At 38.2% G+C, this 23,751-nt stretch overlaps 1 long non-coding RNA gene across 1 annotated transcript in view; it reads left to right on the top strand.

Moving 5' to 3' along the window:
- LOC116718067 (uncharacterized) overlaps positions 1 to 23,751 on the top strand; it is a 52,603-nt gene that overhangs the window by 13,998 nt on the left and 14,854 nt on the right. The window lies entirely within an intron of this gene.

The raw sequence follows: 23,751 nt of genomic DNA, 5'->3' as shown, positions 1-23,751 counted from the left end.
TAAATAAGCCATTTCACCTTCTTTTCATCCTCCTCGCTCTGCCGCTTACACGAGCCGTCAGCCCATTACACCGAGATGTTGGGTGGTGCAGCTTTGCCTTACATGTATCAGGAGCTCATCTGAGGAGGGTTCTGGAGCTCTGTGTCATGCTGGATTTGCTCAGCAGATGTTAAAACAAATTAGCCCTTTGCAAAGCTGACTTTTGCTGGAATAAATTGAATGTGATTCACTTAAGCTTAAGTGAAACTGAACAGTCTGTCAAAGAATCTTCTTATCTTTTGTAGAAGTGATCAGAACAAGCTGTTGTATGCAACCAATAGAAAAAGAGCAACAGCTATGATTACTATAAAATCCTTTCATCCAATAAGTACAATTTCTTAACACTGTGTGTATGGTTATTACATTTTTATAGAAAAATTAAAACTAAACACGTTTTTTTTTCTTCCATTCGTGTTTGGTGCAATTTAATTTTTTTTTTAAAATAATCCCCCCGCCTGTCGTTTTCTGATAGAGGTCTAGGAAATCATGCATGCACATAAACATGGGGGGGATCATCTGGGCTGGACCGCTTGTGATTTGCAGCAACAGAATGGTGTCATTTTCCTGCCTAAAAAGCACAGAGTCCTGCCCAAATTGATTGTGTCGCCTCATTGCTTCTGAGGCCAACACGGGGAGAGGAGTGGCCATAATTGAGAGGGAGAGTTAGCAAAACCTTAAATATATGGCAGGTGATATATCATTACCCATAGACTTGACCCCGCCTGACCCGCTCCAGCTCCCATGTGGTCTCCAGCTCGGGTCTGGCGTGCGGCAGACGGAGGGGTCTGCTGCCGCTCAAACGGCTAAATCAACAGCGTCTCGCCACGGCTCACGCTGGAGTGTTTTGCTTGAACGGTTTCATGAAAAACTAATCATCTGTTCATCATGGAGATCAAACATACGCGGGGGGCAATGATTAGGAAAAGCAATCTGATAAAGCTTGAGGAACCAGTAGTCCAGATATAATAATTTCAAGATTAAAAATGACTCCTCCCTTCTTCTCCCTCCTCATCATCACCTTCGGCACTCCTGTTAGCTGTATCTTGAAGAAAAAGTTTTCTTGTTTGTGACATATGCTTGTTTAAAATGCAATTATTAAAGATCCAAGCCATTCTTTTGAGGAGTAATTCCTCTCAATTTTAATTTATTCTTTTACATCTGAGGTTGAAAATACGCACGTAAAAAGAATTCAGAAAGAACAAAGCAAGCGCTGTTCTTCCAGGATGACTACTAAATTTTTTATGTCTAAATACTGCCTTTAATCTGGTGTGTGATGCTATTTCCTTCTTTCAAATGAAGACCTCATCCAGTAATCACATACCTTATTGGAATGTTGACTACAAGTGCAGAAGTATCTTGTTCTGCTTTTGAAACAAACTCATAAGAAAGACAGTGAGACAGAGGTCAAGGTAATCTTCTGCATGCCCAAACCCCTCCCCAAATCTTCCCCCACAAAGCAAAAAAAAAAACCCAACAAAAAAACAAACAAAATAATGAGAAAGTTTTTAAATGAGTGGACAAAAGTGGAGTTGCTCCTAAGAAGCCATTTAAAGTTGGTCTGTGCAATACTTCCCAGGAGATCAGAGGAGAAAAAGATGATTTATTATGAACAGGGCATCTCTCAGGCTTAAAACAATTATGTGCAGATACCCCTGAGTTACTTAAGCAAATAAAGTGAAAATAAATAGTAGCTATGTAATGTTTGACACACCCGCTGAATGTAATAACATTTTGTCATTTCCACAAAGTGGACTGGAATGAGATTAGAGGTCCCTGTAGCCTGTAATGAAACGCGGTGCCTCCCGACTAATGCAGTTTGTCATCATGTGGACATATTAATGCTCTTCTCTAACTTCCCTTTGACTGATGCTGGCTTCACATGCCAGCACAGACATCCAGGACTCCGGCTGGAAAATTCCACACAATCCACTTTAACAATTTATAAGATAAAATATGAAATGAACAGCTAAAATAAAATGACCAAAACCGAAGGCTGACGCTGGAGATCCTCTTATGAGACATGGAATTAAATTTTTAAATGCAATATGGTCAGCCTGTTGACCTCATTTACAAATGAGCAATTCTCCCTAGTTATCAGGTTGTCACAGAACGATTTAACACTTACAACTACAGCAAATCAGAGTAAGATCCATCATCCACAGTGTTGAACCTCATCAGGTGTCCGTGGAGTTTGAAAGTTACTCCCAGGGCTCGTCACAGACTCAGACTTCTGGTTTCTACTGGAAAATCTTGAAGTAGAATGATTTTTCACTTTAAGTTTAAGTGTAGCGGGCTTATGCAGTGATTAAAGGAAAATAGCAAGTTTACATTTAAATGATAAATGAAAGTTTTGAAGTCACTTATAATCAAAGTTAAGACTTAAATCTGACTCCGACGTTGCAGAAGGACCTGACACACATGCTAATGTTCCACAACTCTCCAGTGAAGCTGAATTAAAACCATTCTGCAAATAAAATTCCTCCACAGTGATGTAAAAGACTCATTGCCAGTTATAGCAAACACTTGCAAGTTGTTGCTGCCAAGGGAGATACAGCCAGTTATTAGGTTTAGGGAGGAATTACTTTCTCACATTTAACCGGAGTTGTTTGGACAACTTTTTGCCTTGACAAATGAAATCCTCGTTGGGAGACCACTCTTTGTATTTTGTTAGGTTTTATTTGTCTGGTTTAAATGTTTGTTTGATCATCTGAAACATGAGAATTCATGTTTTTATCTTTATTAAAGATAAAAACAGAATAAATCTGTAACTGAGCAAAAACCTCGTCACGTCAATGTGAGGAACCAAAGTGAAAATCCAAAACAAACTTTGAATAACTTGGAAAAACTAAATATGCAACTGAATAATCTAAACAACAAAAACAAAGGGAATGACAAATGAAAACCAGTCATGAGTTTTTACAGTCATAGTCAATAAACTAGAAGATCTGATTAAGCACATTTGTCAGATTAAAACTAACTTTTGAAAATAGCAAACATGTATTAAACATACTTTTTAATAAGCCCACATTTCTGTATTAAACATTTTTTTTATTGGTCTGATGTAATGTTCTGATCTTGAATGTGTTTGAATTTTTTTCTGTAGCAAGGAATCATTACAATAACAGAAATAAAAGCTTGAAAACGTTAGTCTCTGTGTAATTAATCTATATAAATAATTTTATTTGACAAATTGAGTTACTTAAATAAGTGTTTTATCAGGGCAAATCCAAGAAATCAACAACAGGCATGTGAGAACTAAGACATGCAGTAATTCATAAAAAACCTCACTGGAAAATGTGTTTTTAAAAATCTCCACTTTGAAAAGTGTCGTGATTGATATAAATTTTTCTCACCAAAAAAACTCCTTATGTGTATTAAAGCAAACTATTCTGCAGAAAATCTAATTTGCACGTTAACCTTATAGAATGCAGCCAAGGCCTGTGCTGAAAAAGGAAATTAGAAGAGGAAAAAACAGCAACAGATGCTAAAACTAGTGTAAAATAATAATAATAAAAAACAAAAAAACAAAAACACCAACAAAACTAATAAAAGAAAAACTTCAGACCTTTACTTTAGAAAGTAAACATTTGAAAGAGGCATGAAAGGGAAAAAAGTGTCCTAAAACTGTACAAATACGCAGCACTTATTTAAAACCGCTTTAAGCCGTTGCTTGAAGAAGCAACGATACAGGTTTTGATGATAACTTTACACATTAAATATTCAAAGGGTAATTGTACACACTGTTATTGGACTTTTTATTGGGATGTATATTATATTCTGCACAATATTGAAAACAGAAAGACCATTATTAGTCAAGGTAACAACTATCAGTTTTCCACATGAAAAATAATGATGCTTTGGTTAAAATCCAATATATACATATATATTAAGATGGTAATTAATCAATTTGTTGCTAATTTAATGATGGAATATTTAAGATGTTAACATTTGTGTATGGTACTAAAAAAAGCGACTGTTTAGGTCTCACCTTAAAATATGATAATGTTGATAATTTACACTTTTTTTTCTGCCACTCAGCATCATGAGCCTTATTTTCTGAGGACGCAGCTGACATAAACTTTCTCTCCACCAGAGATGGTGATCAAATGGACCACTGGGTGTCCCACTGGGGCCCAAAACAGAAGAAATACGGTCGTGTCACAACAGAGCACACAAATACAAATCCCCAAAGCTGCAGTATCTGTCGTACTGCTATTGCATTAGCACTCATTACAAACGCAACACCTCAGGGCGAAAACTTGCAAATACACATTTTCAACTTTGCCTGTGCTTGTGTTCTACATTATAGCTAACCTTAAGTGCTCCTCTGGTGGCAATAAGTTCATTTATTGTTACTGTTAGGCAAAAGAAAACCACAGATAAAGCTTAGTGTGTCTAATTTTACTGTCACCCCTAAAAGCCAGATTAGGAGGGAAAAGGGAGGTCATTATTTTGTGCTGGGGAGGGGTTGGTTAATCTATGAATAATGTTAAGGGTGAGGGTGAAGGGATGTGCAAAGGAGGGGTATTTAGGTGGAGGGGTGCGTAGATTGTGTTGTCTGGCAGCTCATCTATATTTTATGCTGCCACTCAGAGAAATGAAACAGGAGCCGCCCAGAACAAGGGGGGACCCTCTGACACTTCAAAGGGAAGTCCTATGGGTGGCTTCTTATTGAAGCTAGGCCTATACCAATGCAGACCCACATACATAACCCCCACCAACCCATACTGGGACGCTGCTGGGGCCTCATTAACCCTTAAACAGACTTATGAGGCGTGCAGCGATGCAGTGCCTAATTACTCCTCTAATACACTGGGAGAAATGCTCCCAATTTGACACATAAACTAAACAACACCCATCTTATTTGCTGGTTGTGTTGATCTGGGATGCTCCAAAGAGCAAGCCCAAGTTGAAAACCAAGAGTTTCCTTAACGATTAGCAGTAGCAGAAGCTTACTTCCCCTCCTCTCAGTTGCTCCCACGCTACAGTCATACAATAGCTGTACTTCATAATTTGTGAAACCTGACAATGATAATGAGGGGAAAAGAAAGATGAAAGAAGAGGAAAGATAAGGGACACCGGATGAGGGGAAAACAGGCACATATCAAAAGAAAGGGTCTAATTGAGGTAACACAGGCAGCCAAATCCACAGCTTCATTTGCATAAAGCAGTGCAGCTTCATTTGGCCATCTCTAACAACGCTAATGTCTTAACAAATTAATTTTGCTAATTAGGCACGCCCAGTGGAACTTACCAGCAGATTAAGCAGATTAAACAAACAGATGCTTATTACCCCTGGGCGGCCTGAGAGGTGCATTTCTATGGGTATGATTGTCGTGCTGTATGCTCTGTATGCTACACATCCTACATTGTGTGACTGGTACCATTTAAGAGTGATGTCCAGGTCCAAATCTAACAGTTTCTGTCAGCTGCTGGATGCCTACTGATACACAATAAAACAGGAAAACTGTTTACAAAATAGCTGAAAAGGTTGATATTACCACTGCAGGGGCATAAATGTTTAATTTCATTATGTAATTCATGAATATTTTCAGTGTTTGGGTAATGGATTTTTTGTAAAAGAGCTAGGAAGATATAATTTGAAATTTGATGTAATCAACTGCATGTTTTAGGCAATTATTGCTACTTTGTAATCAAATTAACATATAGATCCTTTTTGCCAAAATTTTAAGTGTTTATCATTCCCTCAAACCTTTTAAGTAATAAAGTTTTCTTTATCATTTTTTAAATTTTAAATCATGTTTCATTTTTTGTGCTCTATCATTCTGAAAGCCCTTTATGATTTTAATCTGTGAAATGTGCTATAAAATAATACTCACTTAAATAATTTTTGTAACCCATTCAAGGAAATATTATTGCCATTTCGGTTTTAAACTGCGCTGTCAAACATCCAAACTAATTGAAAAGCCTGTTCACCTTCTCTCCTCTGGAGGCGCTGCACCATTAAACTCTGAAGGAAACGACATGAAAACTTCCAAAGAAGACATGAGCGCCTTCTTCACAAAATGATGACAAAATGGACGTGGCATCAGATTTTAATGTTTATAGCACATGTGTCAAACTCAAGGCCCGCGGGCCACATGAGCACGAATTGACTACAAACTACATCTCCCATAATGCCTTCCGATTCTTACCAGCCGACATTACGGCTTCTCGCCACTAGAGTGCAGCAGAGTCACCTCAAGCTGATTATTAATTTTCCCAGCGAATAAAACTGAAACATCGACAAGCTAACAAGCTAAAAAGCGAAGTTCCGTGATGTTTCAATCGAGGACTTTTACCGTCTCCTGCCCCCTGATTTGATGCCACAGCTTCGACTCCATGCAGTTCGTGTTTTGTCCATGATTGGAAGCACCTATCTGTGCGAACAGATGTTTTCAATAATGAATTTAAACAAGACCAAGACCAGATCGCGCATTACTGACGAAAACCTACACGCCGTTTTGCGGATTGCCACAGAATAGAACTAAAACCAGACATCGACGAACTGACCAGGGGAAAACGGTGCCAGACATCCGGCCAGAAAACATTGGTAAGCACGAACAAACTAAATTAAAATAGAATGAATGTAAAACCAAAACTCAGTATACTGGAATATGCATATAGTTTATTGATTTTGCTTATGTTTTGTTTTGTGTTTATTACAATGAGGATGTGTGTGAGTTGGTGACAGGGTGAAGAGGCTCAGCTTTGTGTTCAAGGACAGGCAACGTCACCTCATTGTTTTGTTCTTATGTGAAATACATGTTCGTTGTGTAATAAATAACGGAAAAGTTTTGTGAATGAAGTTGAGAGTTAATATCAAAACTTGTTTTTATTCTTTGTCTGCTTATCTGTAAAGCAGACAAAGATTAATTTCCCCAGCGAATAAAACTGAAACATCGACAAGCTAACAAGCTAAAGAGCGAAGTTTAGCTGAGCAGTTTAAAAATACTGAGCATATTTTTAAACTGCTCAGTTTAAAAATATTGTAATTTTTAAACTGCTCAGTTTAAAAATATTGTAATTTTTAAACTGAGCAGTAATTTTACATCCATGAAAACTCAAATGTCATATTTAAAACTTGAATACATAAAATCAGTTATTTAACAATATGAGGTGTTTAATTTATTTTTAACATTGTATTTTCATACATTTATGCTAGGGTTGCCCAAGTCTAGTTTTTCAGACCTATAACTCTGCAACTTTAGATGCGTTCTTTCTCTAACACACCTGGATCATTGACTCATTCATAGGCCTCTACAGAACTGAGTTGCTGCTAATGAGGGAAGTCAACTTTTTGTCTGGGGTATGTTTTAGCAGGGACGCATCTAAAAGTTGCAGTCTGGAGGACTGCACTTGGGCATTCCTGATTTATACCGTCAATGTGGCCCGTTGAGGGTGGCCAATATGCTGAAGTGGCCCTTGGTGAAATTGAGTTTGACACCCCTGGTTTATAGGATTTCTCTTTTGTCTTTGGTAAAAGATCATGAGCTGTTTCACTTTAATCGATTTCTTCAATCACTTCAATCGGTTTTTAGGCAGACCATAGTTCGCTTTTTTGGTCTGCATCAGAGTTCAATTGTGCATTCGCACCTCCCCAAACCAAACAAACCTTTTAAACAAATTATAGTCAATTATAGTGGACTGAACACATCTTTCAGTACAGTAAAGAGTGTTTGAAAGTGTGTGCTTGCTTCAGATTTCTTTTGTTTTTGCTTTTTTTCCACATATAAGTGCTTCACGTTAGCAAACTGATTTTAATATCGGACAAGAATGAAGTAAATGCAAAAGGTATTTTTAAAATGATAATTTACTTTACTAAAGAGCTTTCCAAAGCAACCTGAACCTGTGAAAAAAAGTATGTCCTTTTTGCTTAGTAATTAAATTAATGTGATTAATCACATTTTTAGAAGCTGAATTCAGTATCATTAGTCACATACAGGTCCGATTATTTCAGAACGTATAGAAGCAAGAAGTGATTAAATTAAATGTGTTTAACTACATGAAGTAGCATAAAAATCTAACACATTACTGAAAAAAAGGTATAGATGAGCTGCAAAGTCACTGAGATCTGTCAGATTGGAAAGGTTAAAAAGCCATTGGGACTGAAGCAAACAAAAATGAGAGCCATTGTCCACAAATGGAGAAACCATGTTTGCCACAGTAGACAACATCTGAAGCTCTGCAGGTCCCTCTGTCCTCAGTTAAGGTTTGTGTCAGTGATTCAACAATAGGAAAGAGCCTGGGCCACAGATGACAAAAAGAATACAAGGGCCCAACCCACACTTCCCAAACAGACTCTTCACAATCCTCAAGGCTTTTGTGAAAACATGCTCTGTATTGATAAGACAAATGTTTAACTTTTCAGAAAGTGTTTCCTGTAATATTTACTGTAAAACACACAGAATTTCAGAACAAATAACATCATATCTACCAGATATGTACCTGCTTTATCCTAAACCATATCCTTGAAATATAAACACTGGTGTTTTCTTTTTTTGTACTCGATCTCCTGTCTTAACCCTGAAGTTTACAACTTCACCACCATCGGAGTCCAGCATTAATATCCCCAGCCATCTCCACCAGTTTCCTGGTGTGCTGAAGTTTGACAGCTGCAGCCCTTTTTGGCAGTGGTGAAATGAATAGATTACAAGCAGTAATTAGTTATACAGCAAAATCAATGTGCTCTGGGGCAAGACCTGAGGCTGGGGCAGGAGGTACAGAGGCGAAGGGGGTGTAGGGGTGTGCTTGTATGTGTGTGTGGGATGGAGAGACACAGGAAAAGAAAAAGAGAATAGAAGGGGGTGCCAGGAAGCCACAAGGGAATAGAGAGAGAGAGAGAGAGGCTAAGGTTTGCAAAATAAAAGGACGCAGTGTTCACTTGGCATGACTAACAATTACTGCTTGCTGAAAGAGTCTTCACAGCATGCAATATTGTTTTTTATTTTTTTGTAATTTTCTCTACCTTGTAAAAAAACAAAACAACGACAACAACAGGACAATATTTTGCCCTTTCTCAACTGTAGATATTTCAAACAACCCTGATGTTTCTTGTGCCATAAATTTGATGTAGAAATTATCACTTTCAGCAGGAATCTGTGAATAAGTAGTTAAGGAAAACGTGATTATTTTGTGTTTAACCAATGAACCATTTCCAAAGCTTATCTATCAGTTGTTTTAATCACACAGAAACTCCACAATGAGCTCCATGAATAACATTGTAGTAACTTAGAGGTTGTTAGCAACAAATTGTGAAAACTAAGAAATGTTACTTTGAAGAAGAATCTTTCTACCAGTGTTGTCAGCTGATTTAATCTTCACAAATTTTATTTGCAAGTTAATGTAGTGAATGGGAATGTCTACTTATCAGATTGGGATTAATTCAGTTCATTTTACTTCAAATCATTTGAGTTCAGTTCAGTTCATTTCAGATTAGGTACATTTCAATTCAATTCATCTCAATTAAGTTCAGTTCAAATCAATTTTGTGTGATGACAAACAGTTCAAACATAAAAATAGATTTTAGCTTGCCCACAATATATTTGTACTCATGTTGGAAGGTTTTCTGCTTTTGAGGATTAAATACATGAGAGTATATGTTAAATACAAATTTAATTTCTATTAACCAGGGTTTTTTTTTGCCATAGATATGCCCCTAAAGTCAGCTGCTGGTGGACACTTAATAAAGCAACTTTTCACCTGAGTTTCAAGTTAAAAATCAACCACAAAAAGCTCAATCTTCATATGAGCAAATCTTTGTTTGGCTTTACACTTCCAAAAAATATTAAGCTCCATAAGTGTGGTTTGGTGTTTGAGAAGCATAATTTTAAAGGGTGTTTTAAATGGATCGACAAATAACACACACACACAAAAGAGACTGGGGGGAGAGTAAGCTGGTGCAGGATGGTGGGGTACACACCCCCAGCTCTGAATATGCCCTCCAGTGATGCATCTTGCTCCTTTTTTTTAGTGGCAGAGTGCTGGATGACCTGCGTGTGATCTCCTTCATAATTAACATATGCTTGTTAGTCAGGGTTGGCTGGAAACACACACACACACACACCCACACACACACACACGCACACAACTGAGTCTGATGGAGAGGAGGGAAGCAGGAACTGTGAGTTACATAACACTAAGGTAAAGAGCCACTGGAACTCACAGGTGAATCAATGCATTTCTGTCACTTACACTCCCATCCCTTCAGTGTTTTGCATCCTCTTTCCTTTTGCTGAAGCTCACTTATCAGCTTCAGCGCCGTAGGTAAATCTGATCAAATTTGCTCAGAAAATGACTCTGGTCCACTTTAATAGGGTCATGAATATGAAGTGCTGAATGGGCACGTGTCATATTTGTCCAATTTATCCCAACCTCATTTGGACATAATGAAGACATGCACCTAGTTCTGATTGTTCTCTGTATTCCCCATGGCTCTTGACCTCCAACTGAAAAGATAAATATAATCTCCTTAACCTATCAGGATTACAGATGAAAATCGGTGTGTGCAAATGCCAATTTATTCCCCAGCAGGAAATCCAAAAGTGTTTAATCATTATCCCTACATTATCGACTGTCTGCGAGGTTAGAGTGCCAACTAAGACAAATTCTTCATAAAATACTGTACTGTCTTTATGGAATAGCACAAAAATGTTACGGAGGGACAATGAGAAAAGAACAGGACAGGAGGAGAAAAAATTAGGAAAGTGTTCACATCCAAGTATTGTTTTGCAGCTACCAGCACAGAATTACTGTATGCATGTTTGCATGAGTGTGTATGTGGTGGAGGGGGATGCTGTCTGGCAATGTGGAGGTGTCTAGTCAGTGTGGGAGTCAGTGTGGAAGTCTGTGTGTGCACGCGTTTGCACTCATAGCATCTCAATGACATCAAAGCGCTGTGCAAACTGAGCCCCTGGCAGCTCTTTAGAATCCCATCTCCCCGCTCTGTTTAAAGCAGGCAGGAGAGAAAGGACCCAAACTAATAAAAGAGGTGTTATTCAAAAGAGGAATAGACTGCTCAAATGTGTGCCATTTCTCTGTGTGAGAGCACAACTCAGAGAGACCGGGACAGGTAAAGAAGAAAGAGGAGAAAATGTGCAGAAAACGACAAAAAGATAATAGCGAGAGCAAAGGTGACAAAAGGGTAGAAAGGAAGAAAAGATCACAATGTTTTCCCAGAAGCCTAACGTTTATCTCACAACTTTTCATTGTTCATTTGTGTTGCTGACCCAAAAGGTTTGGTGACTGTTTGTACAATCGTGCAAAGAGACGTCCAGATTTCTCAGGCTCTGACGTTTTTGCGTGAAAGGTTGTGTTTGGTGGAAGAAGAGTAGGAGCATAAAAAAAATCAAATTGATTTGTAACATAATTTTTGTAACAATTTGTCTAGTTGTACTCTGGCTATTAACACTCCCAATTGTCACAGTACTCTCAATTCAATTCAATTCAATTCTATCCACATTGGTGGGATTCAGTTCAGCTGCAAAGAGCAGTGTATGTAAGAAAATCTTAGGAATCTTTCTTTTGATTTAGATGTTACCTAAATAATATAATAATAAACCAAGATTATGCAAACAATAATAAAGAAATGCAGTGAGAAAGTTGAAGTGACTGTTTAGTCACAAAATGTGCATTTCATGTCTCTCAGCTTTGTTAATGTTAAAGGTCATGCTGTTTTCTGGTTTGTGTTTAACTGTGTTTTTTTTTCTGTTGTTGAAAGGCAACAGCACCAAATTATTTTATGGTTCTCAGAATTTCAACATCATTTATCTCTGCAATAATCATCATTACGATACTTACAATTAGATTTGATTTTAATTAAATTGAAATCACCTAAGTTCCAAATGCAGGAACTTGTCTTGCATTTTCTTTTAAATAAATACAGAGCTTAAAGTGAATATTTGTATATTCATACATATGATTCCACATACAGTATATAATTTTTTAGCTGTTTATTAGTGCAAAATGTTGCATAATGTTGTCGAGATGCAAATACAGCACCCCGTTGCATTATGTGTAGTTTCCATTGATTTCAACGTTTCTTTTCCATTTTCCCAACTTTTATTAATTCAAATTAAATAAATTGAAATCAATAGTATATACAGGAAAGTCCTAACTTTGTCACTTGCGCTTCTATTGCTTTGTTAATAAAAACTGCCAATAATGTAACCATGAAAATGATAGTGTTTTTTCTACTAACGTAAAAGTACAAGAAACATCCATTTATCTCCTGCTTTATGGGCTTTGTTAGTGCTAACGGCTGTGCTATATTTACACAAATTGAGGACGTAAAAAAAAGAAACTACAAAACAATGTTGGATTTGTCTACTCAATTTTACAATAGATTTTTTCATTGTGAAGTTTTAGGTGGGAAACTGACATGTCTGAAAATAAATTACTTCACTGTTCTAAATGCGTTGGTCATTTCAAATGATGTTATTTATTACTCATGTCTGATTATTTGCCAGTTTTTGCTCTTAACGGCTCCCCATTATTTGCCAGACTTGATAAGAGCTTCCATAAAGCCGAGGCGAACATCTTCTGAGAAGTACTGCTCCTTCTTTTCCAAAGCTCTCACTTGGAATGCAGAGTTTGAGAAAAGTAAGGCATGAGATAGAGGAAGGGCTGCAGAGGAAACACTGCAGTTCAATTGATGCTGTAAAATAAAATAGTTTGTAAAAGGGGAAATAAATGCAGCAGTGGGCGGAAGATTCATGTGCTCAAATAAACTGGGGCTTTTGAATTTTTAATTGCAGCGGCCCTAATTATGGCCATCAGACGGTACTTCTAAACACACTCAGTGCACTTTCTCCCCATCGCTCTTTTCCCCCCAGCCTCTTCAGTTTGGCTGCGGACGAGGCCTCAGTCCGGGTGTATTTTTCCATGCCATTAATATTTGATGAAAATGGGCCAGGCTGCATCAGCTGCTCATCGCCACTAAGAACATGGCCTCCATTATGAGTCCCGTGTTTCCTTTCAGCTGCGTGCATTAGCAGAATGACAGAGCGCAACAGAAAGCACAGACAGATGTGATGTGCTAACTCATGTTCACACACATTGGTCGTGAGGGTGCGCGTGTTGGGCGTGTGTGTGTGTGTGTGAGAGAGAGAGAGAGAGAGCTGGCTCGTCAACTATCCCTGTCGATTGATGCTATTAGATGTTGAGAAACAGTTGGGTGTGAGCTATAATTGAGCTGACACTAATAATGAAAGCAGATACTGTCTGGAAGCCCTTGGCAATATGCTAAAGATATTGATGCCTCTAATAATTCAGGGGCTCGACAGAGTGAGGAAGGATTTTTTTTCTCACCTTCAGATCTGGCTCAGGAAACAAGGAAATAAGATATAAAACGCCTTTTAGATGTGCTACAGATTAATCTTTTAAAGTTTTTTTTTTTCTGTAGTACCAAGTCATCAGGAAACTCTGAAACTATATATTACAGCATGGAGTTTGTGGGAGAATACCTATTATCTTAGCAGTTAGCAGCAGAGGGCTAACATGCCGACCCTGTTTGATTCGACAGCACCGGTGGTTAGCCTGCCTACACATATGTTCACACATATTTTGTTTCCATGTTATCATTCACTGGGGATTGTAGAAGACCGATGTTCAGGATTGTAAGTTTGTGTTAAGCTTTGGTCAAGGACTTCCATAATGATCAACTCAACCTTGTGACTCCTGTCAGAGAGCCAGGTCCCTTGGGGTGTGTGCATGTTTGTGTGTGTACGCATGTGGGGACAGAGTGGGTGGGGGGCTGTCTGAGTCCTGAACCCCAAGATGAGGTGGATCATTTAAAGGCTTGCCTGTCAAAAAGATTGTTTTGCTAGCAGCCCTACAACGCTAATAAAGTGAAAACTTGTGTATTGTTGATGAATTTTCAAATCACTAGACAATTTAACAAAATCCACATCTTCTTCCTCTTCCTCTGGCTTTTCCAATTAATCATTTAAATTATTTAAAGGAACAGAGTCCGTCACACTCATGTGGCCAGAACCCAAAAAAGTGGTTCAAATGGGAAAAGACTGATTTGCAAGTTGGATTTGATGGAGCTATAAAAGAAATTGGGCAATTTTGAGTTGCAGCTCAGCAGGTAATGCCAAATGGAAAGAGACAGGGGTTAGTAGAGTAGAAGGCCCCTGTCATCTCAAGCTCTCAGCTTGTTTGATCAACATCAAATTTTAATTTTTCTCTCAGAGTTGTGGCTGAAAGGTTGTTCTGCCCGTGCTGCACACGGCTCCCGTCTCCCCGAGTTTGCTGGTTGTGAGGCTAAAGCAAACCGACGAAAACGATAGGATGTGACATGGGCTCCCATGCAAAACCAGAGAGATGCAGGCAGAGGAAGTCAAAAATAATTTCACTCCTTTTATTGTATAATGTTCATCATCATGAGACATGCTACTTCGATAAATGGCCCATTTGAGATTACCATCTGTTAGGCACAAACGGCTGCAACATCATTAAAATAAATCCCTGACTTTTCCTGGAATTATTATCTGTGGAAACAAACTGCATCTATACATGTAAAAATAAAATCACCACCAGGGGAAATTTTGAACTTAATTACTTCAAAGGCTTCCTCAAGACAACAGCACAAAGCTACACGAGTTCAGGACCCCCAAACAACTCTAAACGGGCTGCGGTCCCAACATGGTGGCTTGAATATCTCCTAATTGGATGATGGAAATCACACGGGCCTTTTGTTCGGCTTGGTGCATCGGGAACACACCGCACGCCTTTTCTCTATTTTTCATTTGCATATTCATTGAGATATCAATTATTTATCCCTCACCACAATCACTCGCTACACTGGTACTGTACGTGCCTCCATATAAAATAACCCGGCGTCATAGGAGTATGACTGAAAAATAATTTGGATTAGCAAAATCAATCCGTATAACAACAGCATTTTTCAAAACAAACTATGTAAAACTAAAATAAGTTGCATAATGAATTTAAACAAAAACTGCACATTAAAGTTTAAAATAAAAAAAAAAAAGAAATTAATTTAATGTAAATGATTTTTAGGTGATAAATATATTGTTTTGGTTTTACTCATTACTTTAGCTGTTAATTATTATGGTGCATTTACAATTTAACACATTATGTTTTCGCATTGCTTTACGGGTTTTCTCTTCTGTGCACACACCCATCCACCCCCCCACACACACACACACCCTCAGCCGTTAACAACTGAACTGTTCTCCCTCAGCATGTAATATATGTTTATATTATGTGAGAACAGGACACAATATTTGAAAACCTCTCAAACAATAACCCCATATCCCCCCAAGACACATTCCTATTCGTGCATTATTGCCCCATAAGCTGCTTTTGTTGTCATTTTGTTATTATTGTCATTATTGTAGGAAAAGGAAGAGATGTGACTAATCAGAATATTATTTCAACATTGAGGCGCAACTGACTATTACAGCTGCACCTCAACCAAATATGACCCGAGGAAAAAAAAAAAAAAAAAAAGAAAAACATCATGGCCTCACCAGCCAATACACTTTCTCCTTCAACACACCCGCACACACGCACTCACGCACGCCCACACCCAAACACACGTTCTGGGCAACACATTACAAGCCGTAGCACGGAATAGATGACCGCACTTACTTTAAATGTCCCATGAAGAAAAGTTTTCTGATTTTTTTCCCCCTCCACCTCTCTCACTCCAACTCCACTGTTTCCACGAAGATGAGATAGGAGCTCTGGGAAGGTGTGCCTGCCATTGGCACCCATCTGTTAGCCTCTCTTATCAGATATCTACCATTTCAAAAAAAAAAAAAAGAAGCATGTAGATCCATGTGATTTTTGTACATTTTCCCCCCGTATTGTCCTCTACCTTGCACGGATGCAGACTGTGCTCTCTGTGCATCTGGTTGCACAAGCACAATCAATATGGAAGGGGAGAGCTATTTTATGATTGGAGAAGTTGTTGTGTTTTTGGTGGTGAAATTCATTATTTAGTATCTGAACCTTCAGCAATTCAGTATCATTTATTCATAAAGTCCCTTTTTGCCAGGAGGAAATGGATACAGCTGCAGCAGCAGAGAGAGAGAGCGAGAGAGAGAGAGAGAGAGGAGACGGGGAGAAGCGAGGGAGAGAGAGAGAAGTAAGAAAGGGAACGATTGGGAGAGATGAAGGGAGAGAACATGTGTGTATGGGGGGTGCGAGAAGGGGCGGTGGATGGATTGATGATATTGATCAGGCAGCTCTTGAAATAAAGGCTCTATGTTTTTTTCAAGCTCTTGTGATTGACAGATAAAGAGACGAGATGGCTGGGAGGAGGAGCGGGGCCTTGAACATCACATGGTCGCACCGAGCGATTAAAGCAGATCCTCTGACAAGCGCAAGCAAGTCGGGTTCAAGCAGACTACAGAGGCAGAGGGGATGGATTGTGAGGAATCACTCGAAATGATGTTTGTTTACTTTGCAAAATCACAGGAGAAAGAAGGCAGAGGGGAAGAGTTGTTAAGTGCCGGAGCTGCGTTTGTGCTCGATGCGTCTTGCTTTGTAAATTTGTTCCAAAGAAACTGCAGCTATGGACCGTACACATGCTGACTAATATTGAAATGGCTGCTCTATCCATTGAAAAAGAGGGAGAGGGGGGGGGGGGGGGACTGCTGCAATAAAGGGAACATGTTAAAAAAAATGGAACTGTGTTTCGGGTTAGTTTGAATCTGCTGTGTGAAGCACACAACACAAAGCAGAGGAGATGTATGGAATCACTTAGCCCACAATGTTTTACCCTCCTTTTTTTCTGACAAGGAAATCTTTCTGCAACCACAGAAGAAAAAGGAAACGCATGGTCTTTTTTTTTTTTTTTTTCATTGTCTGTTTTGTATTCTGTTCGGAATAAAAGCAATTTGAGAGTCGCTCCAGCTATTGAATTATTTAGATACAACTTAGTGCAAACGCTACCAACAGAAATTGATGATATCCATCTCAGTCAGGCAGTAAAGAATGAGGCGCACCTGTAGCTGCCATGGCCTTTGGCTTCAGCGATTCCATTGGCTGCCAGGACTTCCTGTTGGGTGGCGTGGTTTTGTGGATTTCTTGTCTTGTGTTGGTGACAGTTTGGATCATTAGAAGTAGAAGATTATTATTAAACTACCTTTGTACATCACATTCGCAACCAAAAATGAATAGTAACTGAAACTGATATGAATAGGACAGCAGATCTTTTTTGCCTGTGGATTATTGAAAACTTTAAACAGATTTCACTGCAATTCCTTTAAAAAAAAAAAAAAAAACAACAAAAAAAACATGCAGATTATCACATTAAATGTAAGTGCAATATTTAGTGTTAGTAATCCACTCGCTCACACCTTTTCCCCTGTTCCTAACTGTAGCTCCACTGTGGGTTTTAAACCAAACACTTAAGGCTCTGAGCTACATCAGAAGATGGTAAAAAACCTTTCACAGAACGAATTTAATTATCCTTGAATAGCTGCACAATTCCCTCCTCTGTTAATGTGAAAATACAGAAAACACATACGTCTCAGAAACAGGATGAAAGACAAACATGGAAATTGGTGTGATTTTACAACACAAGGAGAACAAAGAAACTATTTCCACGTAGGCGACAGCTTTTTATTAAGAAGAAAACTGTAAATGGCAAATCAGAGAATTTCATATGTTAGTATTGTGTTACTACTTACCGTACTTGAACATTTTTGCCTGTCTGCCGGTCAACAAATAAAGGAACTGTCACCACATTTGTGAATATTCCTTTTGGGTGTCGTAAAGCCCTGAGAACTATATTGTATTTATGTACTGTGAGCAGCAGCCTAAATGCAGGAAATCTGTTTGACGGTGAAACTCTATGGTTTTCATTTTCCCGAAATGACTGGCAATTTCAGTATTTCAGTCTCAGTGAACTACACAAGCGACTCGTACCGGGAGCAATTTCTGAAAAATGTTGTCGAGGGCAGAGCTGAGTGCGGATTAGGAAGTAATTGAGACAGAGTTTACAGTTTTGCATAAAAAAGTTATAAAATGGGTTAGTAGAAAAGCAACAACAACAAAACCCAAACAAGCAAGCTTTGATAAGCAATGTTTAGCACTTCAAATGTCATTCAGTTTTCTTTATTTGTATGTCAACACGAATTGTTAAAAGATTTTGAAAACCGACAATGAATGTTTTCTGTTTGAGCACAACTTTAGTGCATTTGTTTAATTGGAAAAAGAAAATAACATAATAAGGAACAATGTGTTAAGTATTTTTTTTTCATAAGTTCTCTAAGGAGAGAAGTTATTAACTTTACTAATTTTGTATAAGAAATGTAACTGAAGCATTTTTAAAAATAATTTTCTCTTTCCTTTTATGATTGACCAGAGTTAGTTAGTCATGTACTTTTTCCTTGGAGAAAAAAAAAAATAACAGAACACTAGAGATCCTGTCTCTTGCTCAAAAGGGGAAAGACGGGAGAACATGTCGTTCAAGTCAGGCAGATGTGAATTGAAATTTATCATCTATGAAGTTAAAAAAAAACAACAACTTGTCTTAACAATTGCTAAGTCTGAAACAAGTGGAGCTGCAACAATGTTGGATGAGGACTCAACTCTTTCTTGTCAACTTGCACAATTAGAAGGAAAGTAACAGAGTTTAAAATTGAGTTTAAAAGAAACCTCTCAAGCTCACTCTGAGAGAACTGCAGCAGTGTTTTCAGTAAGAAGGTCCCACCAGGGCCGGCCCATTGCATAAGCAAGATGAGCTTCCCCTTTGCTGCCCCTCAACACAGCAAGGGGCAGCAAAAAATGTTTTACTTCTCGTAAGGAATAAAAATCTTTTTGAGAAATGTTCAGTAATGTTTAATCAATTAGAGTATGTGTTCTGAAAAGGCTCGTTTGTCAGCTTAAGAGTACCTTTAAAAACCTAACATTTAAGCTGTTATTAAACGCACTTCTCAGTAAGCCCACATTTCTGTATTAAAACGTTTTTAGTGGTCTAGATGTTTTCATGATCTGTAAATGAAAAAATTATAACTTATAGGAATGATAATTCCTCTTATGATTAACCTGTGTGTAGTTAATCTTTGTAATATGCTTCACTTTGTGAATAACAGTGTAACACTCTAATTTACTGAATATGACTTAATTTCGAATGAGCTGCAAAGGTTTATAAATAACAAATACAAAAGAACGTGAAACTGTATATTAATTTCAGACTAAAAGGAATTGATCAACATACTAAGTCAGGCAGAGAAAGATGAATAATAGGTTGATAAATATATTCCTGTTTATAATTTAATGTTGCTCATACCTATAAGCTCAATATCCTCATTTTATAGAGAATCTTACTATTTAAGGTAACTTTGTTCAATTTTAATTCCTGTTGTGGCTGAAGGTCTGTACCATTGTTTCCCAAAACCCCTTTCAGAGTATTAGAGCATTCATATATTAATAACTTATAGAATACATTCATTTCATTAAATTAATAGAAGGAATTGTGAATCTTCTCTTCTGAATCTAAAAAAGGTATATCTTTGTTCCACTTTATCTGTATGTTAAATAGAATCCCTTCCTTCCCCTTGACATCTTAAAAGGTTATTCTTTGCAGATTGAGATTCACTTGATAAATGGTTATTGTTGAACAAGAGCAAAATATATATTGATCAAGAGTCATGACATAGTAGATTAATAGAGCCGTTGTTATTTTTTGTTCCAGCCTGTCTGCGTTTTGATGCTCAGGGGAGTCTGCTGTCTTCTTCTGATGTCATGGATGCAGAAAAGATCAGACAATAAGCTAAATAAAGACGCTCTATTAAACCAGCAATTACCTCACAAGGCTGAAATGATTTATTGCATCTCATTGAAGGTAAAAGCTCTGTGAGTGCCACATAACTAGATTATAAATTTTAGTTTCCCGATGACATAGCAGCAAACTGAAACACCACTTTTCTTCTTGTAAACTTTATAGGAACAGCTATTCATCGTCCAGTAGATGCGGTTGCAACACGGACTTCATCAGTCTGAGAGAAAACAACAATACAATACCCCAAAAAAATATATATATATAAAATCCTTTGAAGATTTCCTGGAGCGAAGGGCTCTTGCACTGGGACTACTTTCAGCTGTGCATTGACTGGCAACTCCAGAGCCAGTCATGTCAGCTGTCGATCAAACTGGAAAAGCACAAAAGTCTGGCTCCCAAACCTCCACCAGTGTGTGCAGATCGCAGTGCAGGGCTACCAGGGGCCAACAACATTAAAGTGCCTGCTTCTCCTTTATTACCAGAAAGGCACAAACGCTCTGCCTGCCAAAACCCTTGTGAATTCACATCCCCTCCTAAATTAGATGTACCTGCAGACCGATGTGATACAATTAGGAGCTGATTATTTGTAAATCAAACGATGACAGCCTGACCGTGTGGCTGTCTGGGATGTTGTGGTCCTCTGGTAGCCAATCCCCTGCCTCGGGAGAATGGTAATTGATTCCCAGGCCCCCCCTGTGGGAATGCTGCTCTGCTCGTCTCGCAAGGCAGAGATGCACAAGTGTCTCTGGGACTGGAAATTTCAATGAATACATCCATATTGTAAATTTCTCCACAGAGTTTTCTGGCAGAAAACTTTGGGGTAAAAAAATAAAAGGTGGAATGATTTTGTTGCTGCAGAGTGAGGGTGGAAAACAGCAAAAAAACAGCAAAAATAATGCAATAAAGAGCGAATAAACTTTAGCAGAAGTGTATGAGGTTCTTTGGTGCTTTTGGCAAGTGGCTTGATATTAAAATGTGTTTTGCGTGTGGTTTTGGTAAGCATGTGCCGTTTCATTTGTATGTGTTTGTGGCCTGTGCCAAATCTCTGCCGTTTTCTGAAGTCTCTTTTAAAAATGTATGAGATGTTGAACCATTGTGTTTGTGTACACACACCCTGACTTCAAAGGGTAACTGTGCATGTTAACCTTTACTTTTTTGTTTTTTTTATCTGAAGCACCAGCGGTTGCTGTAATGTGACATGTAGATGCAAGTTTACCTATCCTAGTGTTAAATAGCCTTCGGTCAGACCCGGACAATTAACTCCTAAAGGAAAAGCCACATGTTAATGTGTTAATGTAACGACTTGTGGCGTCCACTGTCCCCACATGCTTTCACAGATTGCTGGTCAGTCAAAGACTCCATACAAACAGATAAAGTTCCTTAGATCAATCAGTTATTAACCTATTAAGATTGTATAGGTTCACTGTGTTATACCCAGTATTAAATGGAAATTGAATATGAATTTGGTCTGATTATACATATGTATCGATTGGTATACCAATTTGATTTGGTGCCACGCAAATAAATAAAATCAAACTGTATTAATGCAGTAATAGGAGCTGAAATAGTAATATTGCATTTTTATTTCAGCTGATAGTAAGAAAATCTGCATCAGGTGTCCTTTATGGTCAGGTGCCATCACAAAAAATGTTACAATTTAACACAATAAACAAAATTATGATTTAAATGTTTGAAATTTTTTTTAAAAACCAATTCTGACAGAATAATTTGTTTTATATGAACAGTAGAATCAAATGCAAGCAAGTCCAAGTGGTGAAATGCAAACTGTGACAGAATAGAGAATAAAAGAGAGATTACAGAGATTGTGACCTGAGAGTGTATCAAAACAGGCATCTTGTGAGAGCACTCCAGCCATCAGTTCAAGAGCTAAGAGAGTGCTTCATTGAGGATTAGGTCCTTCAGAATCACTCATCCACAGATCTCAGCCAGTATTCCCAGTGAGACTGATTATCTGGGCCTGTCGCAGACACAGAGGATAATTACAGGGTCTCCCCGAGGTCACTGCTCCCACCATGCCCCACGAATGGAAATACACTGCTGAGCGAAATGCCGGCAATGGCAGGGGAGGGATACAGGTTATTCTCTCTCACCTGCATGCACACAAACAAAACAAAAATTACCTACTTTTTTTTTTAAATAAAAAAATGGTACAGCATCATCTGCCTGTCCTCTTTGTCTTAAACTCAAACATTTCAGTCTTAATTATCACAGACTTTTTCCCTCTTTAAGGTTATTTCCCGTCTGTTCCCAACAGTCCACCCCTCCTCTTTGTTTTCTTTTGTCCTATTTCAGCTCTGCCCCTCCCCCTAGTGGCAACTTTATACATTACATAATGATAACTGATAGCCCAAGCTAAATTTCCCATGTTGTCCCAGAACTACGTGCCATTACTGCTGGAGTGTGGTAAAGATGTACAAGGATAGGAGAAAAAAAAAAAATGTTGGAGTTGGTTCCTTGGCAAGGACAAAGTGACACGGGAAGAAATCCTAGACCTTTTTCTGTCCCATGGCCCCTGCAGAAACATGACCCCAAAGCCCCTTTTGCATCCAAAATGGAACTGCCTGCAGCAGAATGCATCTTCTTAAAGGATTTGCCGAAACATCTGCACATAAAACTGAAAAAAAAATTAGAATATACAGAATTTGTAGATTTTATTTCTTATTTTTATTGCATGAAGTGAGAGAGAACACACACATTATGTACTTGTTGATGCAGTTATTCTGTTTTATTAAGCAGATTTTAGCTTGATTGGTTTGATAATAGTTGATACCAGTGAACAGAATTGTATCAATCATTCGACAAATCGAATGAAATAAAAGCCATGGCATCAGCATTGTTTTGTTCAGCATTGCTCTGATGGTGGCCCTCATTAATAAGTTATAAAGCTCAGGCTGCTCCAGACTGGGTTGGGTTGGTGTTTGTCTTCAGAGGGAATCTTTATCCTTATTTGTCATGTAGTCAGACTTAAATCTATAAAAGTCAAAGAAGTAAATGGAGGAAAGGCAAAGAAGTGAACAATACAATGCATTATAGCATTTGAATATTAAAAAAAAGATGCATCCTGCTCCAGTTTGTCCTCTGTGACACGCCTCAGAGACATTAGCAGCATTTAGGACCACTCCAGAGCCAACCTCATGGACCGTTGAGGACCCCACCTGCTCTTCACCCTCTTATGTTGTGTGTGGCTGCTTAATTATTGATGCTTATGTATTGCTGATTTCGGTCTTTGTGCAGTCCCTGATGAATGCTCTGGTGAAGCGGATGGAGCTATTTATCTAACTCAGAAAGTAGAGCTCTATTCCTCATCCTGTCCGCGCACGGCCAAGCCATCCCAGTGGATATGACCTCAGCATTGCAGCACAGAAAGAACATTCTCTCACACACAGGAGTGTGTTTCCATTAACCATTGCAGTTATGCTTCTTCTCAGTATACAGCCATTCATGACATGTGGAAAAAACCCCTCTATTAATAATACTACAAATATTCAAAATACTTCAAATATTTTCTTTCTGGACAGTTTTCTCTCAGACTGGACTTGAAATGAGCCTTTATTACATAATCGGGTTCCATTTTAATTTCCTCATTAATGGAATTAGAATGGAAAATCTGTTAAACTTACAAAACTTTAGCCCAATCAATTCTTTGATTAGCTCAGTTTGCAGAACCGGTATATGGTGTGAAGACTCTAAATAACATGAACAGACACTTTGAAACCCAGGCACAGCTCAATGGCGCCCTCTGGTGTCTAAAGAACAACATTACAAAAACTTACAAACGTTAATCATTAAAACAAAATGCAACAGACTTGTTTTTTGCTAAAACAAAGCTAATTTAATTAATCAGATCACAAAGTTCAACTGCCAATAAACCCTCTGTAACTGTTCCTATTTCTGAGCATTTTCTGTGATTTACTACCAAACTTTATTTA

This window comes from Xiphophorus hellerii, chromosome 4 (assembly GCF_003331165.1).
Source record: "Xiphophorus hellerii strain 12219 chromosome 4, Xiphophorus_hellerii-4.1, whole genome shotgun sequence".
Lineage (NCBI taxonomy): Eukaryota > Metazoa > Chordata > Actinopteri > Cyprinodontiformes > Poeciliidae > Xiphophorus > Xiphophorus hellerii.
This window is presented reverse-complemented; position numbering and strand designations above follow the sequence as displayed.